General features: G+C 36.7%; 1 pseudogene across 1 annotated transcript; it reads left to right on the top strand.

Annotated features, from left to right (window-relative positions):
* The first annotated feature begins 9,559 nt into the window (after positions 1 to 9,559).
* Positions 9,560 to 12,128, top strand: LOC147368302 (olfactory receptor 7C2-like; annotated as a pseudogene). The gene is made up of 2 exons (XR_015166604.1): positions 9,560 to 9,579; positions 11,193 to 12,128. The product of XR_015166604.1 is annotated as an olfactory receptor 7C2-like (transcript).
* Positions 12,129 to 12,413: the final 285 nt, after the last annotated feature.

Raw genomic sequence — 12,413 nt, 5'->3', positions numbered from 1 at the left:
CTGAACTGAACTGAGCTTATTAGATCATCTTTATTGCTCATATTTATTCGCTTGCTATACCTATGTTTCTTAGAACTGCTTTCTCATATTTATAAAGGCATATATGGCACAAAATGATCATATTAAAATTGAAGACCACGTTTACATGTCTACAGAAAGTTTAGCAACTAGAATCTGGGTGCTATTTGTACATACAGTAGGGTAGAGATAATCTGATGTTCACATTCTTGCCTTGCATCATTCCATTCCTAAATGGTGTGGTTGGAGGTGAAAAGACTCTTGACTCCCCCATGGCCACAAGAGATCACAGTGCTGTGTTGCACGGGTGCACATGTGTGTGTGTGTGTGTGTGTGCGTGCGCGTGTGTGTGTTGTGGGATATGAGTGTCCTTAGAACAAAAGGACCTGAGCTCTGACCTCATAGACATCAAAATTTTCCCCTGGAAATATAGATGACAGAATGTTAACTGAACGGGAAAACAAAAGGGGGATCTATTTCCATGTTCAGGATTCTTGGAAACAAAATTAATGAAGTACAAGGAACAATATGTGGATTAGGGAATCCTCATGTTTTGAAGTTCAGGAGCAGAGGAAGGTCACTTCATTCCCTAACATCCTCTGGCCCCATTTCCCATCACCCTCCCTCTTGCATAATCCCTTTGGGAAACTGCAAATTTTTGGAGACCGAACACCTAAAACAAATGGCATCTTTGGGGTATTTGCACTGCCCATTCCACCTTCCAGGCAGGCCCTGTCTTCACCTCCTCACCTCTCTTCCTTGAAGTCTCTGCAAAGGTTACCTTGTTTACCAACCTTCCTAAACACTCAGTAAAGAATACCACCACAGCCACTTACCTCTCTGTACCCCTTTTCTTTTTCTTCATTTTACCTGTCACCATGTGGCATTTTATATGATTTTGTATTTGCTAATATTATTTCTCCATTGAACTGTGGAGACTTTTGTCTCTCAGTACACTCTACTCCTTGCCTTGAACACCTCCATCTGTCAGAATACCCTTGACAGGCAGATTGCTGAAGGGCTTTGACTGCCAAGACAAAACTGTGAAGAAATAGAAAGTCTGAACCAACAAATAAAGTGTAAGGCAAAGGAATCAGTAACCATGAACTTCCCAAAAACAGAAGCAACAGAAAGCAGACAAAAGCAAGGATCTGACTATTTTACTGTGAATCCTACCAAAATTTAAAGAATTAACAATTTTTCTCAAACTCCCCCAAATGATTTAAGAGGTGGAAATACTCTCAAATTCATTTTCCGAGGACACTCTTACCTTGCTACCAAAACCAAAAAAGACCCTACAAGAAAAGAAAATGACAAATTGAAATTCCTAATTAACATAGATGTATAAACTATCAATAAGAGAAAAATATACATTGTGATCAAGTGAGATTTATTTCTAGAATATAAGGGTGGTGCCCTATGTGCAAAGAAATAAACATGATACACACACCACACTGATAGAACTAAAGATAAAGTAAATACAAATTCAACTTTTTATTCAACTTCCTTTTATGATACACAGTCTCAACAAATTTAGAATAGATGGACCATTCCTCAAAATAATATGTGACAAGTCACAGCTATCATACTCAACAGTGACAGTTTCAAAGTTTCCTCTCTACCATAAGGGACGAGACAAGGGTGTCACTCTCACAATTGCAATTCAACATAACACTAAAAGTTTTACCTAAATCAGTTAGACAAGAAAAATAAACAAAAATCATCTAAAATCAAAAGGAAGAAAATTGTCCCTGTTTGAATATAAATCCCTAAAAACTTCACCAAAAGTTGTTAGAAACAATGGACAAAATAGTGAAGTTTCAGTATACCAAATCAACATACGTTAATATAAGATCAACATACAAAAATTTTGCTTTATACACCAACAGTAAGCCATAAAAAAAGAAATTAAAACAACATTATACTAGCATCAAAATAACAAATGCCTAAGAGTAAACTTAACCAAGAAAGTGAAAGACACACAAAACTATGAGATACTGATGAAAGAAATTGAAACAAGACACAAATAAACTGAAAATTATCTTTATTTGTGGATCCAAAGATTTAGTATTTTTAGACTGTCCTTCTCAAATTCATCTACAGTTTCTATGAAATCACTAACAAAATTCTAATGGCATTATCTGAAGAAATATATTTTAAAATCCTAAAACTTTTATGGAATCATAAAAGATCCCAAATAGCCAAAACAATCTCGAAAAAGAAGAAAGTTGAAGGCATCATACTTCCTGATTTCAAATTTCATTATAAAACTATAGTAATTAAACCTGTATACTACTAGCATAAAAATGGCCATAATTGAATAGAATTGAGAGCCTGAAAATAAACCTTTTTATATACCATCTACTATTATTTAACAGAGCCCAGAAAATTCAATTAAGAAAGAACAGTGTCTTCAAAAAATGTGCTGGTAAAACTGGATAATAAAGAGAACAAAATGGATCCTTATCTGCACAAATAAAAATTTAACTTGAAATGGATTAAAAACTTAAACATAAAAACTAAAATTGTAAAATTCCTAGAATAAACTACAAGGAACACCTCTCTGACATTGGTATTGTCAATGATTTCTTTGGACGTGACACCAAAAATACAAGGAACCAAAATAAAAATTTAAAAATGGGAAAATACTAAACTAAAAATCTTCTTTGCAGTAAAATAGTCAACAAAATGAGGAGGCAACTGATTGTTGTTGATGTTCAGTCTCTCAGTCGTGTCTGACTCTTTGCGACCCCATGGACTGTAGCACACCAGGCTTCCCTATCCTTCCCCATCTCCCAGAGCTTGCTCAAACTCATGTCCACTGAACTGGTGATACCATCCAACCATCTCATCCTCTGTCATCCCCTTCTCCCCTTGCCTTCAATCTTTCCCAGCATCAGGGTCTTTTCTAATGAGTCAGCTTTTCTCATCAGGTGGCCAAAGTATTGGAGGAAACTGATGGAATGAAAGAAAATATTTCAAGCCCTATATCTAAATATGTTCTAAATATATAAGGAACTCCTACAACTCAATAGTAAAACTCAAATAATCCAATTAGTAAATGAGCAAAGAACTTGATAGAAATTTATTCTTTATTTATTTTTATTTTTTTGGTCTTCTTTCCCTTTTATTTATTTATTTATTTTACTTTACAATGTTGTATTGGTTTTGCCATACATCAACATGCATCCACCACAGGTGTACACATGTTCCCTATTCTTAACCCCCGCTCCCTCCTCCCTCCCCATACCATCCCTCTGGGTCATCCCAGTGCATCAGCCCCAGGCTTCCTGTATCCTGCATCGAAATTTATTCTTTAAAAAAAGACATACAAACAGCCAACAACTACATGAAAAGATGTCCAACATGACTAACCATTAGGGAAGTCAACATCTAAATCACAAAGAAATATCGTCTTATATCATTTAGAGTCACTATTATGGAAAAGATGAGATAAATGATGTTGCTGAAGATGTGTGGAAAAGTGAACCCTTGTGCACTATTGATGAGGATGTAAATTGTCACAGCCACTATGTGAAATAGTATGAAGTTCCTGAAAAAATGAAAAGTAGAACTACCATCTGATCCTGAATCTTTGGAATTAACCAAAGTAGAGGAATAGGACATTAGCTGAAGATAAATATACAATGAAGTGAAGACGCTTCTTTTTAAGATGGGGCTTATTTGACTTTTTATATTAATGAAAAAAATCCAGAACAAAGGCTTGAAAATATTTTTTGAAAAGAAATTTATGAGATATACCTCTTATGGTATCATTTCAGAATGTGTATTCACATGAAATAAAACTATAGGTGAAAAGAGATGTGTTAACAAGTTTTACTTTGCAATTCACCTATGAAGCTGAATGTGTCTTCAGGTTTGATACTATCTGTATCATAATTATCTGTGGGAGTTCTTTACTTTTGTATAGGGAGGTTTCAGTGTTTCTATTTCATTATTTTTTGTACTTATTCAAACAAGTGGGAGATTTTTTTTTTTTCACCAGCTAGCTGTTTTCCATGTGTTCATTTATATACATATAAATTTACAAGGGAGGAAGTAAAAATGTATACATTTTGTGTGGTTAATTCTATCTAGTCATTCATAATGTGTTCCCCCTTTTTTGACAGAAAGAATAGAGCTGTCACTTTATTGTTATTCACTTGAAAGTCTGTACTTCAAACAAAATACAAAGTGGAGGTTCTTCTTCATGCTTTGTCCTAATATATCACCCTTTATGCATATGTACAATTAGATTTCAAATCTCACTTCTTCTTCTTTCTTTCTTTTGTACTTTATGAATAGATCTGTTTCTGAAACTTGTGTCACCTTTGTCCATCAGCTGCAAGGCATTCTCTTTTTACACTTGATTGAAGATTAGCTTCCAAAGCATCTTTAAATCCATATATCTTTATATAAGATAAAAGTATAACTTTTAGATACTGTTATATCCTCTTTTAGAAGGTTCTTGTTACATTCACTTATTCCCAAGGCTTTGGCAACATAATCGTGAATTAATTACTTATATCAAGGTCACTTAATGAAAAACATTTTATATTTATATACATTAGTTTAATATTTTTCTATCCATTTTGTTTCCGACAGTTATTTTAGAGTCACTGGCAATCAAACCAGTTAACCCTAAAGGAAATCAATCCTGAATATTCACTGAAAGGACTGGTGCTGAAGCTCCAATATTGTGGCCATCTGATGTGAAGAACTGACTCATTGAAAAAAATCCTGATGTTGGGAAAGATTGAGGGCAAGAGGAGAAGGGGATGACAGAGGATGAGATGGTTGGGTGGCATCATCAACTCAATGGACATGAGTTTGAGCAAGCTCCAGGAGTAAATGAAGGGCAGGGAAGCCTGGCATGCTGCAGTCCATGGGGTTGCAGAGAGTCAGAAATGACTGAGCAGCTGAAAAACAATTCAGATATTGCCAATATCCCCAGAGGATAAATCATCTCTGGTTGATGACCAGTGCCCCAGAGTTTGAGAGTTAGAAGCATCCTGATGGAATTTTCAGTCAAGACTTCACCCCTTACTTGGTTTATACCGGACAGAATATTAAATCCCTCTAAGATACATTTCTACAATGGAAAATAGAGTTTATAAAAGTATTACTTCATAGATTGAAATTTCATAAAACGGTAAGTCGAATCTCTTTGTTATGCTAAACTAGGTTACAGTGCATAAAATCTAACTCCTCCTGTAACTACTAAGTATTTTATAATAAAGAACTAATGATATCTGTGAACTTGTGGCATAAGTTTGAAATTCTTAATTGTTTTTTAAAATATTATCCTGAAGCCAATGAATTTGGTGCCCCCATTTTTGTTTTGTTTTGTTTTTTAATTAAAGACACAATGTTACTCTCTTTTCTAAGGAGGAGAATAATTATTGTCTTGAGACACTGACTTGACCCCACAAGTCAATGCTTTGAAGATCCAGAGTGTTAGTTAAGGCAAATTCCTCAGTACTAGACTTTTGAGAAAATTCTAAATCAGTATTGTGATGAGGTTCTAGAAGCTCTTGAAGACAGGAGTGTTAATGTGGGAGGAGTAACAAGACCTGAATTACCTGGCTTATCTACATAGTCTCCTAGGAGCAGGAAATCAGCTGGAAACTTTCCTTTTTGTCAGAAAAGTGTCCCAGAGGGAAATCATGTCCTTAGAGTTTAGAGTAAGAAAAAGGAAACATTCTTAATGAGCAGATAAAGCGAGCAGCAGTCCCTGGGCATGTGCAACCTTAGTCTGCACAGAACACAGTTTAGACTCATAAATCTTCCTTGGAGACCAGGGCTTACCCCCTTCCTGCTGCTTTATCTGAATATAGAGCTTCAGTCTCCATCATCAATCATCCAGGGAGGAATTTAGACTTCCGCCCAGTGATCTTCTTCTCAGAGTTCCCATCAAGGTGAGCCTGAAATTTCAGTAGATACTACAGGAAAAGATCAAAGAGAATAGAAGCCTAGAAAGTGACCTGAGGTCACCCAAGGGCCATTGCAGCCTAATTTTGAGCCCAAAGATCACTGTGGCTATTTTCTAGCTTGCTTAATAAATTAATGTATTTATTTATGATGCCAAAGGAGAAGGGTACTTGATCTCAGCAAAGCAATTGTCATTTGTGATACTTAAATAATAGTAGAGTATAAGCCCAAGGATCTTTTTAATAAGGGGGAGTAGAATAGTAAAATATTGATCTGGCAAGATACACAGTGAAATGATGGCATTTCTTTTATTTTAAAAATGGAGCATAATTGACTTTGTTTCCACATTGATGAGAAAGATCCAGACCAGGGAAAGTTTGCAAATACATACTTGGGACAGCAGTAAATGAGACGTACATTTCACAATATCATCCTTCATTCTGGGTATTCACATTGAAAAAAATTAATAGGTTAAAAATTATATTCAAATAAAGATTACTTTATAATTATTTCATTCCCTATAAGATACTATATTTTCATGGGTTAGTTAACCAATTACATTCTCTATTGCAAATTGTCTGAGTCCTTTGTTTTTAACAAAGTGGGTCAGAGCATTTTTATTCCTCATTTTGATTGCTTTCTTTCAAAAGAGAAATTGCTATTTTTGTTACCAACTGGACGATGACACTTAGTTCTTTTATGTATGTGTAGACATACATGTAGTGAATGTATGATAATTTATAAATTGTGGAGTTGAGCCTATTAACTTTATTGTTTCTCTCTATTGCTTTTTTCTTTTTCTTTTTTTTTACTAAAATGGCTTTCATTCCAGTAATTTTCACTTGTGAATCTTTGTTTTAAATGAAAACGACAATGAAAAGTGAAAGTTCTCCTGCATCCCTTAAGGATAATAAATCACTCTTTATACATATCGCTGACTATTTTTCACATTCCTTTATTCCTTACTGTTCTGTTTGGCATTTGGGGATTAGATATATTTCTAAAACTCACATCCCCTTAGGCATTTGAAGACATTCAGCAAAAGATAGACCTATTTTTCTTTTTTTACCATAAGACTAGAGACAACCTATATCTCAATAAATATGTTTGAACTCATATATCTTTAGATAAGATGAAATTATAACACAGATACTACCTCCCACTTCAAAAGGTTTTGTTATATTTTATGTCCAAGACTTTGATAATTTAGTCATCAATTAGTGACCTATATTGATGTTATTAAATTATTACTATTTTATATTTGTATATGTTAGATGTAGATTTTCATTAAATTTTGTTATAAACAGTTGTTTTGAAACCACTGTATTTAACCTAATTCATTCTTACTGACAGTTTTTTCATAAGTTGTGATTGTGTCATTGCTAAGTCATGTCTGACTCTTTGCAACCCCATGGACTGTAGCCTGCAATACTCCTCTGTCCATAGGTTTCTCCAGGCAAGAATACTGGAGTGGGATGCCATGCCCTCCTCCAGGGGATCTTTCTGACCCAGGGATTTAACCTGTATCTCCCTCAGTTCTCCTGAATGACAGGCAGATTCTTTACTGCTGAGCCACCAGGTTGTTACTTTCATTTAAAGTTTGTTTCTATATCATGCACACATGCCTATTCATACCCTTTTCTAAAAATGCATGAATAGAATCCTATGTACATCATAGATACTCCTTTTGTTTATTCCATTCTTTCAGTGGCTGTGTAATATGCCACAATGGTGGCAGAAACCAACACGGAATTGTAAAGCAACTATCCTTCAATTAAAAATAAATTTTAAAATATCCCTGGGTGGGAGGGAAAGGCAACTAGATCTCATATCTGCTTCTACATTCAGCTATTGTGATGCTACATGTTATCTGCCTGTAAAACCCTCTGTTGTACCTTCATGATGGAACCAGAGTGAAAAGAATCTTATTATTGCTATGAAGACAGTTTTGATGTCACAGAATTCCTTTGTAAACTTCTCAGGGACTCTTTGAGAACCATTGTTTTGTGTCATCAGTAGATAAGTATAACCACAAAAATTCTTTCATTGTTTTTTAAAAATTGGTATGATGGGACTCTGCTGCTCATAAGTTTGAAGGTCTTTCATATTCTTTGTTATTCCACTGCTGTTATAACAAGGCTATAAAAAATATTGTGGGATTGTAAAGTTCAAACTGTAGTTTTAACCAAGAGTGATTTTTCTCCCAGGAGACATTGAGCAATGTGTGGGGAAATGTCTGTCCGTCACACAGAAAAGGAGTGCATGGAATCCAGGGAAGCTCTAGACATTCTACAAGGCACAGGACACACTGCACCACAGAGACCAACCTGCCCTAGAAGGTCAGTAGTGCTGAGACTGAGAAACCTCTCCTTAAAGAACTTCTGTACTGTTAATAGCTATGCCTTTCTTCAGCCTGCTTCCCCAAACTTGGAACATTTTACATTTGTCAGAAGCATTAGTGAACTCCTTTGCTACCTGTTTAAAAGTCCCAATCCCAATCAATGTGACAGCTCTTTAACATTTTTTTGTGAAAGAGGTATTTATTGTTTTCCTAACTATGCCTGACTTTGGGCAAAGACTCATACATTTGATCACCATTTTGACTCGCCTATATTATTTTATGCCCATATACCATATGCCTATTATTCTACCATTATCAACTTTTCAAATGATTTCTTTTTTAATTACTGTTTCTCAACTGACTTTTGAATGGTGATTTGGCTATTAAAATGTTTTACATTGTATTTAGTTAAATGCATCTTATCTTCTTACTTCTGAGTTTCTTTCCTTAGTTAAGATAGTTGGCCCTCTTGCTATATTTAAAATGGATAACCAAAAAAAAAAAAAAAAAGGATAACCAACAAGGGCCTACTGTATAGCCCAGGGAACTCTGTGCAATGTTATGTGGCAGCCTCGATGGGAGTGATATTTGGGAGAGAATGCGTACCTGTGTACATATGGCTGAGTTCCTTTGCTGTTCACCTGAAACTCTCACAACATTTTAATAGGCTATATGCTAATATAAAATACAAAGTTCAAAAGGAAAAAAAATAAGATAGTTGGCCTTCCTGTGGATTTTATGTGTGGTTTTCTAAATGTTCACCTGAGGGTATTGCTTACTCTTACAGTGAATATATAATCCCTCTGATTCATTGCAGTAGGACCGAGGCTGGGAATCAACTTAATTTTCTTTCAATTACATATCTATTCTGCCAGATTTCAGTCAACAATCCAACCTTTTCAAACCTATTGAAATATGACCTTGGCATACTAAATACACTTACATACTGAGACTTAATTTATTGAATCAATCAACAAATAATAATTACATACCTGCTAAGTTTATTGTGATCCACACAGTCAAAGGCTTTGGCATAGTCAATAAAGCAGAAATAGATGTTTTTCTGGAACTCTATTGCTTTTCCCATGATCCAGCGGATGTTGGCAATTTGATCTCTTCCTTTTCTAAAACCAGCTTGAACATCAGGAAGTTCACAGTTCACATATTGCTGAAGCCTGGATTGGATAATTTTGAGCATCACTTTACTAGCGTGTGAGATGAGTGCAATTCTGTGGTAGTTTGAGCATTCTTTGGCATTGCCAAATTTGTATGCAGGTCAGGAAGCAACAGTTAGAACTGGACATGGAACAACAGACTGGTTCCTACGTGACATACTCCATGTAGGAGTACATCAAGACTGTATATTTTCACCCTGTTTATTTAACTTATATGCAGAGTACCTCATGAGAAATGCTGGACTGGAATAAACACGAGCTGGAATCAAGATTGCTGGGAGAAATATCAATAACCTCAGATATGCAGATGACACCACCTTTATGGCAGAAAGTGAAGAGGAACTAAAAAGCCTCTTGATGAAAGTGAAAGTGGAAAGTGAAAAAGTTGGCTTAAAGCTCAACATTCAGAAAACGAAGATCATGGCATCCGGTCCCATCACTTCATGGGAAATAGATGGGGAAACAGTGAAAACAGTGTCAGACTTTTTTTCTAGGCTCCAAAATCACTGCAGATGGTGACTGCAGCCATGAAATTAAAAGACACTTACTCCTTGAAAGGAAAGTTATGACCAACCTAAATAGCATATTCAAAAGCAGTGACATTACTTTGCCAAAAAAGGTCCGTCTAAAGCTGAGCACCGAAGAATTGATGCTTTTGAACTGTGGTGTGGAAAAGACTCTTGAGAGTCCCTTGGACTGCAAGGAGATCCAACCAGTCCATTCTGAAGGAGATCAGCCCTGGGATTTCTTTGGAAGGAATGATGCTAAAGCTGAAACTCCAGTACTTTGGCCACCTCATGCAAAGAGTTGACTCATTGGAAAAGACTCTGATGTTGGGAGGGATTGGGGGCAGGAGGAGAAGGGGACGACAGAGGATGAGATGGTTGGATGGCATCACTGACTCAATGGACGTGAGTCTGAGTGAACTCTGGGAGTTGCTGATGGACAGGGAGGCCTGGTGTGCTGCGATTCATGGGGTCGCAAAGAGTCTGACAACGACTGAGTACTGATCTGATATGATCTGATCTGACCTGCTAAGTACCAAAATTTCTAGGAATATTATATATAAATTCTTTTATGTCTGTGATTTTCAACTTAATTATCAGTCCATGTTGAAGTCATCAATTTATTTTATATCTCATTGCAGTTAGCTTTTGATGCATATTTCAATTATGTTAAATATAGTTCTTTGAAACTACTGTGTATAACCTGGTTCATCCTCTCTGTCATTCTTTTTACTTTATATAACTTCACATTTATTTAAATTTGTAGGTGTACATATTTTTGCATGGCTTCCCCAGTGGCTCAGTGGTAAAGAATCTGTCTGCAGTGCAGGAGACATGAGAGACATGGGTTTGATCCCTGGGTCGAGAGTTCCCCTGGAGAAGGAAATGGCAACCCACTTCAGTAAACTTGCCAGAAAAATCCCATGGACAGAAGAGCCCAGTGGGCTTAAGTCCATAGGGTCGCAAAGAGTCACACTGAGCAATTGAATACAGCACATATATTTGCATATGTTTGAAAATAGGAAAGTGAACAAAACAGGTGAAATCCTGCTTGCTTGGATCTTGCATTATAATGAGAAGTCGGAGTACAATGGAATAAATGTATCTGTCACAGTGTGCTCAGGCTTAAATCATATAAAGTAATTATTATCTGGAGTGAATTCTGTGTTTCTTTTCAGCTGATTCTGAACAAACCCGATAGCCACATGGAAATAAACAAAGAAGACGCTTTCTCCTCCTGGGATTCACAGAGGACCCAGACCTGCAGCCTCTCTTCTTTGGGCTGTTTCTGTCCTTGTACGTGGTCACACTTGCTGGGAACCTGGGCATCATCCTGGCCATCATCTCAGACCCCCACCTCCACACCCCCATGTACTTCTTTCTCTCCAACCTGTCATTTGCAGACATCGGTTTCACCTCCACCACCATCCCAAAGATGCTATGGAACATCCAGACACAGAGAAAAGTTATCACTTATGAAGGCTGCATCATCCAGATATTTTTTTTCTTTGTATTTGGATGCCTGGACATTTTAATCCTGAGTGTGATGGCCTATGACCGCTTTGTGGCCATCTGTTACCCTCTGCACTATATGGTCATCATTAACCCCTGGGTCTGTGGGTTGCTGACTCTGGGTTCCTGGTGCCTCAGTGTCACAAGCTCCCTGCTTTAGACTTTGACTGTCTTGAGGCTGTCCTTCTGCATGAACATGAAGATCCCACACTTTTTTTGTGATCTTCTTGAAGTCCTGAAGCTCACCTGTTCTAACACCCTCATCAATAACGTAGTGGTGTATTTTGGGGCTACTGTTCTAGGTGTTTTTCCTCTCTTTTGGATCCTCTTTTCTTACTCTCAGATTTTCTCCTCCACCTGAGAATTTCATCAGCCAGGGGAAAGTATAAAGCTTTTTCCACCTGTGGATCTCACCTTTTTGTGGTTTCCTTGTTCTATAGCACAGGCCTCGGGGTCTACCTCAGTTCTGCAGTCACTTCATCCTCTAGGACAATTCTGGTGGCATCAGTGATGTACACTGTGGTCACCCCCATGCTGAACCCCTTCATCTACAGTCTGAGGAACAGAGACATGAAGGGGACCCTAGGGAGACTCCTCAGCAGGGCACCATCTCTCAGTGATGGGATTATTGTAGGACTCTCATAAGTAGCAAGGATCAAATCTTTGGTAGGCATTTTTCACAATCTTGGATATATATAAACATTAGTTTAATTTTTCTAGTTTTGTAATCACTATATCTTACTGTGCCTTGACTTTGACTATATTTAAAGACAGTGTATTATTTTTCTGGGGCTATTATGACAAAGTACCGTAAATCAGTTGGCTTAAATAACAGAAATTTATTGCCTCACAGTTCTAGAGACTAAAATTCTGAAAACAAGGGGTAAGCAGGGTCCATTCATCCTGAAGCTGTGATCAATAACCTGTTCC

The sequence above is a fragment of the Bos grunniens genome, chromosome 7 (assembly GCF_055505025.1).
Source record: "Bos grunniens cultivar Pamir isolate PY7600 chromosome 7, Bosgru_T2T1.0, whole genome shotgun sequence".
Taxonomy (NCBI): domain Eukaryota; kingdom Metazoa; phylum Chordata; class Mammalia; order Artiodactyla; family Bovidae; genus Bos; species Bos grunniens.
This window is presented reverse-complemented; position numbering and strand designations above follow the sequence as displayed.